Source organism: Lycium barbarum, chromosome 7, assembly GCF_019175385.1.
Source record: "Lycium barbarum isolate Lr01 chromosome 7, ASM1917538v2, whole genome shotgun sequence".
Lineage (NCBI taxonomy): Eukaryota > Viridiplantae > Streptophyta > Magnoliopsida > Solanales > Solanaceae > Lycium > Lycium barbarum.
Window position 1 is genome coordinate 105,968,048 of NC_083343.1, and position 14,838 is coordinate 105,982,885.

The window sequence follows — 14,838 nt, forward strand, 5'->3', positions numbered from 1 at the left end:
TATATATCATAACTATATTCTTAATATATTTTAGTTATTTTTCAAGTATATACACGTATATGTTGTATTGCTGACTTGCTGTTAGCCTGTTAGTCAGTAAATATTTAAACTTTACTTATAAACTTATATAACATATGTAAATATACCTACAATATACTAATAAATACTATAATATATATATATATATATATATATATATATATATATATATATATATATATATATATATATATATATACTATACGAAAAAAAGAAAGAAAGGGGGTTTTGGACTGTTTGAACCGGACCGGTTCCGGTTTTGGTTTTGTAACCGGTAAACCGGAACCGGTTAAACCGGAATCGGTGGCCGGTTCCGGTTTTTTAACCGGAAACCGGCCGGTTCCGTAACCGGTTACCGGTCCGGTCCGGTTTGACCCGGTTAACGGGCTTATCCTGGATAATTTCACAGGTTTGGTTCTGTATATAACTAATTGCTCTAGATCAAAAGAATTATACGTTTCTATCAACGAAAAAAAAAAAGGAATTATACTTCTGTATCTCCCTTGCCAAAGAGGAGAGTGTCAAACCCTCTGCTTCTATTTTCTGCATTTCTTTCCAAATTGGAACAATTGGTGCTGTTATTCATTAAAGACCATCCAGAATATACCAAAAACTAGGTAAAAATTCTACTCATGCAAAAGGCAACTGGGATGTTTACCCTTTCTCTAATATGCCGGGGATTACTTACAAGACAATATTCCATTTATTTATCCACTTTTGTACGCATGCTTTCTTGAGATATTCGACGGAAATCATGCAGAAAACCAGAATAAATTATGAATTTGCACCAATAAGTAACATTCAACAGAAAAAGTGTCCCTATTTCAAATAATCCGCCTTCCTCCTCCACAAGGGACATAAACCTTTTTATTTTGGGATAAACGAGAAATAATAACACTAATTAATTGTAGAGATGAAATCAACCATACTAGACAACATTAGGTAACTTTCAACTCCTTTGCCCGCAAAAAAATAAAGGAATTATAGAAGCTTATAGGAATTTTCTTTACAAATTCGAACATATTGAAACTGTGGAGATGACCTTAAATTGAAACATATTACTAAGAGGTAAGCTCGTGCAGAACGCTCAATCTAGGCAGTTATATGAACTCATGAACAAAGTATGCGGTTCAATATTGTAGTGCTTAAATATACTTCACATCCTAAAACCTAGAAAATGTAAGCGTTTTCTAAATCCTGCCAATGGACTTACTTCTCCATATGGCACACCAGGTACTTTTTAGAGAGGTGTCTACAGTTGTAAGATTTACTTCTTGTCCCAGTTTCAGTGTCTTACTTTTTCTTTCTGGTTTGTCCCAAAATAGTGTCTCTTTTTATATTTAGTAAGTTGAAAATTCAAATGACAAGTTTAAACCACAAGATTCAAAGGTCATTTTAGTACATTACACATATCTTTATTCTAGAACCACAAGATTCAAAAGTCTCTTTTTATTCCTTAAACTTTGTGCCCAGTCAAACTAAGACACTTAAATTGGGACGAGGGAGTAAGTAACTAGAATGAATGAACCTTGCGAAGGAAAAATAATGCCCTATGAAAAGAACTTCTATTATACTTTTATCTTAAATAAAAGAAGGGAGGGGAAAACAGAAGGCAATACCAAAACCAATAAATTATGAGACCTTTGGAAGGATAATACCAGGTCACATAAATGCATATGGTCCAAAGGAAAAACTCCTTTATTAGGGGAAGAAAAGGTATGGAGGCAAATTAACTGTTCCTTTTATAGAGGATAATTTAAATTCCATGTATTCCATGATTCTGTAGTAAGTAGCATGTGAGAGTAAAGCCAAGTTATCCGCCACAAAGTACAAAGATCCCCAACTTAGGCATTTGTGTCAAATCAAACACTTAAGTGAGGAAACAATTATCTACGTTTACGGTCATAAAAGTACAAATAAGAACACATGATGCTGATACCCATGAACTCAATCATTAATTTTTCAAGTTCCAAGCTTTATTCTGATGGCATTGGAGAGGCGCGAAAATTAACCTTTGTGGGTAAAAGTTTTACAATCATCTAATAGATGGTTGACCATTTGCCTAAACATTATAATAATTACCTTGTTAAAATGTTTCATGAGGTCAGAGTCTTACAAAGTAAAATAACAAAGTTAAACAACAGGTCCCCTGTGGATTACTAACTGGTCTATTTAGCTTTTTGGGGATTATATGGTTCTAAATTTTGTATTGTATTGGATGCAGACAAGTTGACAGCTGATGCTGCTCTTGATCCGTTCGGGCTTGTAGCTGTTGCAGTTTGCCATGGATTTGCTTTGTTTGTGCGAGTTTCAATTGCCGCTAACATCTCCGGTGGTCACGTGAACCCTGCTGTTACCTTTAGATTGCTCTAGGTGGCCAGATCACAGTTCTCATCGGCCTCTTCTACTGGATTGCTCAACTTTGTGGGCCATTGTAGAGTTTGTCAGAATAAAGTGACACACGAATACATAAGTCGGTACCTCTGTTAATTATCTTGAACCTTATGTAGGCTTCTTTCCCCTTCGCAATAATGTGATGGGTCTAGAATGAAAATTCAAAAAAAAATAGACAAACATCAAAATTTGATCAAATAACTCAAATTTCGGAAATGTTTTGAAGAAAGAGGACTTTGCAGAACTCATTACATGAACTGCTTTTGAGCAGAAATTGCATCCTGAAAATGCACAAATCCACATCATTATCCATCCTACATTCACAACTTTTTTTATTGAGATGCGTAATTGTAAACAAGAAAAATGTTTGAGCAAATGATAAACTAACAATAACCAACAACAATGAAAAACAAACTATAGTTTTGAGTTGAACATCATGACTGTGAATTGGTCAAAACTGTTTGACAATAACGTGGAGGTCACTTCTTGTTGTGTTGGTTGGCAATCCTCCAATGTATATTGGTTTGCATGTAAACGTGTAAACAAACAATTCAGAAAACGGTAAAACATGATAAATTTCCTCAACTATTTGATTTAAGACAATGCAAATTTACATTTCGATTTCCTCGTTAGAATTATCTTGTTGTAGCACTGGTTGAAGGAGATGCATCTTTCGACACACCACTCGAACTAGAGGTCAGCGCCTTAACTAAGCCGCTATTGGCTTGAGGTTTATTAAGGTGTTGATGGGAGACCAACATCTGCAGCAGTTTATACAATATTGTATGGGGATTTCCAAGGCGGTGAGGACTTGCCCTACTTCATCTATAGGAAGAATTTCGAATTAGGCAAATCTTTAGATGTAAGAAACTCTAAGAAAAACTTTATAATCTCCGTATAACTAGCATCTGAACCAAGTGATCCCTGAAGTTATAACTAACCATTGAAGCATAACTAACTTTAGGAGTCCCATTCTCAACGACGGAAGCTGTCTCAACAACTGATTTTTCTTTTTTGCTCGGAGTGATTGAAGGCTTCTTGACAACTTGATCATCATTTATCACCTTAGTATCTGGTTTTTAGAAACTTCCTTGACATCAGATTTGAAATTATCTTCACCTTTGTTTTCAGTTGCTAGTTCTGAATGCAATAGTAATTCCAAAAGGGAAAAGAATAAGATAAGTTACACTAAGGAGCACCTCGAGAAAACCAACTAGAGGTATACAAAACATAACGTCATGTCGGAGGCCACCTCCACCCTTTCTACCACCACTCCAAACCGCTGTTCATACCGTTGCTACAACTATAACGACGCCTTCCACATCACCACTAAGAAACATAGACAACAGAAAGAGGAGGAGCTAACGGTGGTGTTAGTGGTGATGGTGGTGATATGTAAGGTGTCGTTAGAGTTGTTGCAACGGTATGAACAACGGTTCAGAGTGGTGGTGGAAAGGGTGGCGGTGGCCTTCGTTGAGGACATGACAGTATGTTTTGTATACCTCTGGTCGCTTTTCTCGAGGTGCTCCTTAGTGTAACTTTTTCCCCCTTTTGGAATTACTATTGCATTAAGGAATAGCTACTAAAAGCAAAGCTGAAGATGACATCAAAGCTAATTTCAAGGAAGTTTCTTATAAATCAGATACTAAGGTGACAAATGATGATCAAGTTGAAAAGAAGACTTTAATCACTCCGAGCAAAAGGAAAAATTTATTGTTAAGACAACTCCATTCATTGAGAATGAGACCTAAAGTTAGTTACGCTTCAACGGTTAGTTATAAATTCAGGGGTCGTTTGGTTCAGATGCCAGTTATAGGAAGATTATAAAGTTTTTCTTAGAGTTTCTTACATCTAATGCTTTGCCTAATTCGAAATGTTTCCTATAGATGAAGTAGGGCAGGTCCTCACCGCCTACGAATGCCCCATACAATATTGTGTGAGTTGTTGCAAATGCTGGTCTCCCATCAGCACCTAAAAACCTTAAGCCAATGACGGCTTAGTTAAGGCGCTGACGTCTAGCTTGAGTGGCGTGTCCAAAGCTGCAGCTCCTTCAACCAGTGCTTCAACAAGAAAATTCCAATGAGGAAATCAAATGTAAATTTGCATTGTCTAAAATCTAATAGTTGAGGAAATTTTACCATGTTTGACAGTTTTCTGAATTGTTTGTTTACACGTTTATAGTCAAATCGATATACATTGGAGGATTGTCAACCAACATGACAAGAAGTGACCTCCACGCCAATGTTAAACAGTTTGGACCAGTTTACAGTCGCGATGTTTAGCTCAAAACTTATGAGGGATATTTGTTTTACATTGTTCCTGGTTACTCTTATTTTATCATTTGCTCAAACCTTTTTCTTGTTCACGATAATGCATCTCAATAGAAAAATTTGTGAATGTAGGATGGATACTGTTGCGGATTTGTGCATTTTCATAATGCAATTTCTGCTCAAAATGCAGTTCGTGTAGTGAGTTCTGCAAAGTCCACTTTCTTAAAAACATTTTTGAATTTTGAGTTATTTGATCATATTTGTTTTTCGTCTATTTTTTTTGAATTTTCATTCAAGACCAATCACATTATTTTGAAGGGAAGAGAAGCCTACATAAGATTCAAGAGAATTAACAAAGGTAGGCACCTTATTATGTATATGCTTGTGTCACTTTATTATTTCATAATCTCAAGTGGTAAACTAGAAGAGAACTTGTGAATACCTTTGAAGGAAGAGTATTGAAACTGAAAAACCAAATAAGGGACAAAGAAAAGTGAAGATTAGGTGATGAATTTATAGTGGCGAGAGAAAAATATTAAGGCAGTAATTCTTGAGAAGATTTTCTCCAATCCCAACTAGTATTTTATGTGTGAGAGTGAAACTCTTAATACTACCAAATCATTAAATATATTCCTTATATGTATATTTTAATTTTTTTTAAATACTTCTTAGTGACATTAGTTAACCATTGAAAAGCTTTTAATGAGATTAAAATATGAGGTAGACGCTTGGACATGAATTAATTGATATTTAAAGGAAAAAAAGTAGTATTTGAAGTTCCTTTTATCGAAAATCCTAAGTTGCCACTAACGGAAACTAAAAAACTATATATTATAAATAATTGTCTAAGATTTTTATTAGCTGATAATATACAAAAATAATTATGTTAGAATTATTGTTTTATGCATATTAAGGAATGAAGTTTCTTTAAGACACAAAATATTTTCATAGTATGATTTTCATATACAGTCGAACCTCGTAATAACGGAGTCATTTGGCCGGATTAATTAATTTTGGCTTCTATAGCTAATTGTTGTTATGAAGAACATGTAATATAACATAACATGAAATTCGGTTCCATGGGGAGCTGGCTATTATAGTGATATGTTTTATATAGAATAGTAGTTATAAAAAGTTTTGATTGTATATGATAAATTAAAAAAAAAACTCAATTTGTTGAAACCCTAATCATGATTTATGCACAATTTTGAATAGTCTTTCCCCTTCTACCATCTTAGTTTTTTCTATTTGTTTAATATTCAATATCATTTTAATTTTATCAATTACCAATTTTACTATTGAAAAATTATTATTTTTCAGATGTCGAATTTCTTTATATATGCTTTAATTTCAAGGATCAACAAAATTGAGTCTTCGACAAGTTTAGACAAATCAAATAATTCTGAAATTGATGAAAAGAATTGTTTTAAAAAAAAATAAACATGTAACTTACCTCTTCTAAGAATTTCGCTTGATCCACTTATGCTTAAATTGATGATCATTTCATGCATTTGGAAATACTTAAACCAGTTGTAGAAAAGAAGAACTTCTTCAATTGAATCTACAAAAATCAAGTAAGATAGATCATCCAATCGATTTTCTCGCCACTTCCGAGAAATGAAAATGTATTAGGAGATCACATCTGAATTTTCGCTTAGTCACCAGCGTTCATCAAACGGGAAGATTTAGAAGGATGACTTCAACAAAGTACCATAGATTATTCAAATGATCTCTTGTTATCGGAGAATCAACTTTTCGGTGTATCCGAGGAATGGAAATGTATCATGAGACGATATCTAAGTCTTCGCCTAGTCGCAAGCGCTTATTGGGTGGTCTGAGTTGGCCAAAAAATGTGAATAAGAAAAAAGGAAAAAGGAAAGCACGTATTATATATGATTCTTAAAGTAAAGGAAAAGAAGAAAAAGGAAAGTAAGAAATAATAGATTTTCACTAAGGTCCCGCCCAATGTTTTGCTGTTCTTGAGAAGAGTATAAAGTGGAGTCATACTGTTAGCTGTACTTTTCTAATCAACTTGGTATTTTTCATTTATGAAGATATGGTGACGTCAAAGGGTTTTTTTTTTTTTCGGGAAAAAATATTTTTACATACACCAACTCATATTAATTTATCATTGTTAAATACTTAGTTAATAATTTTATATTTATCATTCAAGTATTGACACGCACATTAAAAACAAAATAGTAATTAATAAATATATTTAGCAAAATTATTGTTCACTTGTCCTTCAATGGCTAATTAATTAGTATTCAGCTCCTTGACGTGGAACAGTAATTTGGTGAATATTTTTTTTAAAAAAACAATAACTTTTTATTTTTTAAAATGACAAATATTTTGGACTAAACCTTCTGACTAAAGTGACAAATTAAAATGACCATAAGGGAAATCTAAGGTGTATTACCCCGATCCATATTATTTGTGTTTTAAAGTTAAGCTTTAAAAAAATATTAACCGCCTTAATTGTAAGGATTATGACTTAATCAACACTCTATTAGTAGGAACAATAAGGGTACATTTTAAAAAATAGCGAATGACTTCGTCTTAACGCGTCAAATATTTTATCCTACCATTTGTACTAAATGATAGGATTAACTGTCTCATATAGAAGGTGGATAGCTAATCCGATGTGATATCCCACCAACCAACAACCCCTTATAGTCTATTTAGCAAAGAATGTTATCTTTTATATTTAGTAATTATTTAATTCCAACATCCTACATAGCATATTTAAGACTATAAGATTCAAGGACATTTTGTTACATTAACATATTTTTATTTTAAAATCATAAGATTTAAAAATCGCTTTTACTTATTTAAATTCGTGTTCGATCAAATTGAAACACATAAATTGAAACGCCAAAGTAATTACAATTGGGTTGTATAAATATATATGTTACACAGAACATAAATATAAATAACACATCAATATACAAATAAAAAATGTTGTGTGCTTATTAACTACAAGCATGCAGAACGACACATGTAGTATTAATTTTTCTGAGGTCAAAAGTGAACAATAATGTGCTGGCATTGCGTAGGAGCAATTTGAAATAATAAATGTAATTTCTCTAAATTACAAGCTTATTAATGAAACCAATTAGATCTGTTGACTTTTTTGAAAATAAAAACTAAAAATCAAAGCTGTTTGTTTACCCCTTGAGATTGTGACAATAAATATGAAATCAGATTGATTGGAAGTTAAAATTTTGTTTGGACATGCAATATGAATCTCAAAAGTTGAATTTTTTCTTAGGTACAATCACAAATGAAAAGCTTGTTAACACTCAAATTTTCTTGTACAGTTTGCTTCATGAAATTTATTAATATTTTAATTCGCATGCAAATTAAAGGATACTCCTCTCCTTACTATTTTAGACATTAGAATAATAGAAATTACTAATTACTATTAAGAATAAGTTGATAACATGAAAAATGAAGTAACCGACTTGCAAAAATCGATTAAATTTTGATTTGATTAATTTGAAGTGTACAAACATTATTTTGCCTCTATACGTAAATTCAACTAAAAACATACTTATTCTCTTTGTCAAATTTTGATTTGATTAACATTAAAGTAAATCAAACTTAATTAGTCTATATGTCTAAACTTAGGTTGAAATGTTTAAAAGGGCACAAACTACACAAATATACAGGAATTTACTATATAAGTATATATTGTTATTATTATTTCTAAAATTTTAGTAACTTCATGAGAATTTAATCAGCATATTATTTAAATTTTAAGCTTGGGAAAAGACAATTTAAATTCTTTGACAAATACATAGGGAAGAAACAGTTGGGAGGGTTGGGAATGTGAGGGAATTAACTTGGGCAAGAAGAGTGTGGTGATGGAGGATGACATAAGAAGAGGACACTTTAGTCCAAGCACTCAAAAATATATATAACAGCTACAGGAAGCGCTTAGGCCCAACCATATTGCTTCATTTTAACTGAAAAGACCGACATGCCCCCCAAAAAGCCAAACATGCATATTGACCTGATGCAGGGCCGGCTAGAGGGTAAAGCCTCCAAGGTCATTGCAATTTGGGGGCCCCATTTTCTAATTATAGTATATGTATATGTTATATTTTCTTTAAAAACATTATTAAAAGGTATAGTGTAGAAATTATAAAATATTTACTCCCTCTATTCCAAAAGGGAAAAGGGTCAAATATACATTTCTATTTTGTTTTATTAGTTAAATATACCATTTTTTTAGTGAAAGTTAACAAAAATACCCCTACCGTCTTCAAACTTCACACTTATACCCCTATTTGGATGAAAATCCCCAAATCTTCTAAAATTACCCAATTTTAAAAAAAACACCCACTTTTTTTGTTGACCCGCTCAGCCCGACCCGCTTATAATCATCATCAAGCTTTAGCTTCATCTTCTTCCATGGAGAAAAAAAAAGCAAGAATACCAAATGATAAAATCCCAAAACTCACCTCAAATTTAATCTTTAAATCTAACTCCAAATCTTAGTGCAACCCGTACTTGGACTGTCCAAGTATTGACCAAACGTATCATCCAAGAGGTTCATTTGAGAGCTAGTTTAACTCCAAAGCTAGCAAGTTATATGCAGAGGCTGGACTTCTACCCTTAGAAGAAATGGACTGAGCATTGAAAGATAGTTGTTTCTTGATAGTTTAGCTACGTTGTTGATAGTTTGTGCCTAGTTCGAGCACAACTGGGGTTTGTCCAGTTAGTTGCTCCTTTTTCCATTTTTCTTTGAGCTGTACATACTGCCCTTGTTAATAAATACAATGTTTATTTACCCCCCCCTCCCCCCCCCCCCCCCAAAAAAAAAAAGATAGGAGCTCAATGCATATGGATGGGTTCTAGTCCCTTCTTCTACTAGCTCAAGGTTAAGAGCTTGTTTGGATGAGCTTAAAAAAAGCAGCTTATAAGCTGGAAACAACTTATAAGCCAAAAAAAAAAAAATTAGGGTAACCCAACCTAAGCTGTTTTCAGCTTATAAGCTGCTTTAGACAAGCTAAGCCAAACGGGCACAATTATTTTTTTGGGCTTATTTTAAGCACAAAATGGCTTTAAGATGGCCAGTCAAACACTCAAAAGAGTTGAAAACACCTTATAAGCAACTTATAAGCTAATCCAAACGGGCTCTAAGTATGAACAAACCTTTTACCTTCCCAACCACAGCAATAGTAGGCTACTCGAATAAAAATATTCTATCAGTTTTAATCTTCTCCTACCTCGCAGACAGACAAATTTCACCATTTTGACAGACTGAACTATTCCCATTTTTACACAATTTAATTTCAACTTGTCCTTTATAGACTCCAAGTATTGGTTGCACCAAGATTTGGAGTTAGATTTAAAGATGAAATTTGAGGTGAGTTTTAGAATTTTATCATTTGGGTGTGTTCTTGCTTTTTTCTTTTTTTCACCATGAAAGAAGATGAAGCTAGAGCTTGATGATGATGATAGGCGGATCGGGCAGGGCGGGTCAACAAAAAAAAGTTGATAATTTTTTTGAAATTGGGTAATTTGAGAGAATTTGGGGATTTCCATCCAAATAGGGGCATAAGTATGAAGTTTGAAGACGGCAGGGGTATTTTTATTAACTTTCATTAACAGAGGATATATTTAACTAATAAAACAAAGCAGAGGGGGTATATTTGACCCTTTTCCCATTCCAAAATTATGGATCTCCAACTTTTCCAAAAGTTGCAAGTTTTCCTATCATTGGATTTGTGCTCTTTCTGAAGGATGCAAATTGTCCTAGCATTGATCTCTATTTTTTCCGAAAGATGCAAGTTTGTCTGCCACAGACATAGTATACAGGAAAAAGTCAAAAATGAAAATCAAAGTTTGCTATTTATGAGATTGTTTAACCTTAAAATGGAGAACAATTGAATTTATGTGCGGTGCTAAAGATATGTGGTTTAATTCAATACGAGATTAGATTACACGATAAATGAATAAGTAAATAAAATATGCAGATCTGACCAAATATGAGTGATGACTGGTCTTGGGTATCGGAAACCGAGGTCAAACCCTTATGACCGGGTGTTTGAACAATGAATAATAAAGATAACCTTAGAAAATATGAATGAACTCAGATGATTCTATTGCTTTCTTAGTACATGAATTCTGTCTTTCCCTCTATGCTAGAACCCTTTAAATGAATGGGGGCCTCCTCTTTATATAATAGAGGAGTCCTAACCCTAGTACAATTCTAAGTAAGGAAAGGAATCTGTTGACATCTGTTGCCGAGATTGGTGCTGAAATATCCGGCTGAGGGCGGATATTCCAGTATTTTTCTCATGGTGGTTAACCGCCTCTTCTACCTATTTTAACGCCTCGTTCCAGATCGACCTTGATTCCTTATCCCCGATAAGCCGGTCGTATCCTGACCGAGCATTACCTTGACATCGGGAAACCGAGTATGCCCATATCCTCGGTTTTACCCGTATACAGATAGTCCCCCCATTTCCTGAGGTGAAATTTTGATGGCGGGAAATGGACCCAAATAAAGCTAAGCAGCTGCGTCCATCTACCTAGGACAAGACCTTGTAGTCAACACTTTACTCTACCCGATGCTAGGTCATTATTACTCAGCCGCCAAATCTTTTTTGGGAGACCTCCTTGTGTCAGAGCCCTTGATACGCTACAGGACCCCTTGATTTCCTTTCTATATAAAGCCCATGTATTCTTCTTTTCTCATGCATCCGTGCTTCTTCAAATCTAAACTTTTCTTCTCCCCAAAAAACCTTGCTGTGATTTCCATATTGAGCCCATAGCCCTCATCGGACTTTGAACCTTCTTCCATTAGGGCGCGATCATCCATTGTTAGGTTAAACCTGTCACGGATGTGGCTTACATTCCATTATTGACCCAAGGTGAGGATCAATCTTCATCCTTGCCGCCAACAGGACCCGTCGGTTCTGATAAGGAGCTAGAATCTCTCGTTGCCGATATCCTTCCATCGGGATTTAAATATATGAACGACTGTAAAATCTCTTACCATTTTGACTCGGTGGAGAATTCTGAATCTTGTATCGATGATGGCACCATTACCGTAGTCAGGGAAGACTGCAACTTCGGCGCAGATGCTGATGTTCGCCCCATTGGAAATGGGGTAAAAATAAATTACCATGTTGTTGGCTACTCGTTGTCATACACTTATCCTTTCGCCATTGAGTTTACTCTCCTTTTTCCTCGAGTGATCAAGGACTTTTGTCGTCGGTATCGAATATGTATCGGCCAGATCGCCCCACAGATTTGGAGACTTGTGTATTGTATTGAGAAGTTGGCTAATATAGCCGGGATTGCCTTCACCCTTGACCATTTACTTCATATATACATACCTCGGGTAATCCAAGGGGGGATTGTTCATCTGCTTCCTCGGGTAAATCGAAGCCTGATTGACCCCGAGGATGATTATGACCAGGGGTGGCTTCATCGATTCGTGATGATATGCACAGCTCAACTTCATCGTCCATCGTCTACCGATTTTCCTAAGGTGTGGAACCCTTCACCAAATCCGATTGAACCTGAGCTCGATACAGCTATCTTTGAATGGGTGGTTGCCCTTCTTCGAGCTTCTCATAGCATAGGCCGTTCTTGGAGGAGAATAGCACCCGAAGGGTGGAAAATCAAAAGCCATGGTAATTTCTTAATCCGATCATTCGACCCTCATTTCTCTGTATTGTATCTCAACCCAAAGTATTTGAGTTTCAGGACTTACGACGAGAAGTGATTCTAAGGGAAAGATCGTAACCGAGGATGTCGTTCGGGGAAGAAGAACATCTGCGCCGCCGAGGGCACCTAGACGCAGAGAGACTGGAAGCTTCCCAGTTAGACATTCGAGGGTTGGTTCTCGGGTCCGAACCCGTCATATCATGGAGACCCGTCGGGAAATGCCTTTTGGCGAAACCCCGCCGATAATAGTACTCGATGAAGAAGATTTTCTGGAGCCGAGTATCCCGGTTCATCCGTTTCCGATGAAGATTATGGGGATACCTAGACGGTTTCACGTACCGTCGTAGGGTGCTGCTATTTTTCTTTCTTTTCTTTTTCAGCTTATGGCTGTAGAGTAAGGCCTTTTCTATTTTTCTGATGGACCGATGTATCTGAGAAAGTCGGAATTTTGCGAAGTGGAACAATTTTAATATAAATTTGCGGATCAATTTTTATCGGTCTTTATTGAGTACTCTATTTGCGTTGTTTGAACCTACACTTTTGTATATGTCTTTGCAATATTTTATCAATTGTCATTTTGTTCTATAGTTCACCAAAGTTTGAAATGCCTTGCTATTAGTCGCCGTGCTTGCATGTTTTATTCTTTGTGCTCGATCGTGACCGGTTTGGAACTGCATCCTTTGTGGCTGATATGACAGCTTTACCCGATCATAGTAGTATCGGTGCAAAGGCCCGACCTAAGCCTCATCGAGAGACCGGTTTGCTCATATATGCCCCGATGATCTAGAGGGGCGATCCGGTTTCTTCCCATGTACGCTTCCCATGGGTAGATAAGATCAAGGTCACATCTATCACATCGTTCTGAAATTGGCACGTTTTGAGACCCGGTTGGTTGCGAAGACGGTTACGGAATGTGAATCGTCTCGGCCCCACCCTATAAAAGCAAACTCCCTCCTTCACTTTTCCACTTTTCTGATTTTTACCAAAGAAAATTTTACCTCCGTGTGCCTTGGATACGCAAACCTTCATATCTTCATGTCTTCACACCTTCTTATCAGCTCTTTACCTAATCTTCATACAAGCCTTTATACCTTCATAATTCCATAATGACGAACAAATGTTCAAAAGCTAAAACCGGCGAGACCTCCTCGGTCCCAAAACTGGAGCTTGTACTGACAGATTTCATTCCTCAAGATTACGCGACCATCAGGGATTTCAAGGTCGAGAAACCTTCTCTACAAGGGGATCGAGGCGTCGATATATCAGACTATGTGTGCACGATACCCCCGAGTAAACTCGAGCAGGTCGAGAAAGACTGCTAGTGGAAGGGTATGGAGGTCGTTATTCCCGATTAGACTGAAGCTGTAACGACCTATGTGGAAGGGTATTTAAGCGTTTATACCTACCCTTTCACATTTAGCACACTCGATCTCGTAGTGGTGGATTTTTGCAAACGGTATGATATTTGCCTCGGCCAGATTCATCTGTCATTTTGGAGGATCATTGTGCTCGTCCGTTACTTTACTACAAATACGAATATCCCCTTCACGATGAACCATTTACTCCGGCTGTACAGTCCTCTCGGTTTTTGAGGAGGTATGATTAAACTCACCAAACGAGCCAGAAAGGCACCTTTTTTCGGTCTCGATGAAGATAGAGATCGAGGCTGGCAGGGAAGATTTGTCTGAATCAGAACAAAGGATCTGATACCTGCTGAAAACTTGCCATTTCCAGAGAAACGGAACCCAACTCGTAAGTAACTTTACTTTGGTATGGTATGATCATATGTCTGAACCTACACTGACCCTTTGATTTACTCGTATGTACATAGCACTTATTCGAACCCTTAGTGCGGTTCCAAACATTAATGAATGGATCGGGAAGATCTGTTCCCAACTTACCTATGCCGACCGCAACTGGCGACATTTGTCTCGATCCTTGTGGGAGGCCGGAAATCACGGTAAGTCCTTACCCTAGAGTGTTGCTCCATTTCCTTACATGCTATACTATGATAAGTTTAAACTATTTTTCCTTCCTTTACTGGTCTTTCAAAGGCCACCAAAATCTGGGGACAAGAGGTTGCTGAGGCCTCGGCTGACGAACAAAACCTCAAAGCTCCCAATCAAGGAGACAAGGCCGAGGGGAGAAAAAGACGGTCCTCCGAGTCTTCTCGAGCTCCTTTAGAGGCCAGGAAAAGATCGAAGCCCACAATTAGAGAGATATCTTCGGAAGATGTCTCGGCCCGGGACCTTGATATCGACATTGTTGGTCAACTAACGGATCATTCCAATGATGAAGACCAGGAATTAGGTAAACGTCGGCTTACCGATGAGGGTCTCAATCAAGAATTGGCCGATTCTGCAGAGATTACTCCACCCTTGGTGGAAAGCTCAAGTCCGATGCTGTTGGGATTGAAGAGTATACTGATACCGACGGACGTGGGGAGCAT

The 14,838-nt window shown here is 36.4% G+C and overlaps 1 long non-coding RNA gene across 1 annotated transcript; it reads right to left on the minus strand.

The window, feature by feature from the left end:
- Positions 1-1,986: 1,986 nt before the first annotated feature.
- Positions 1,987-6,573, minus strand: LOC132602377 (uncharacterized). The gene is made up of 2 exons (XR_009567756.1): positions 6,157-6,573; positions 1,987-5,167 (listed from the first exon to the last, which is right to left on the minus strand). It is a non-coding gene; the product is annotated as an uncharacterized LOC132602377 (long non-coding RNA).
- Positions 6,574-14,838: the final 8,265 nt, after the last annotated feature.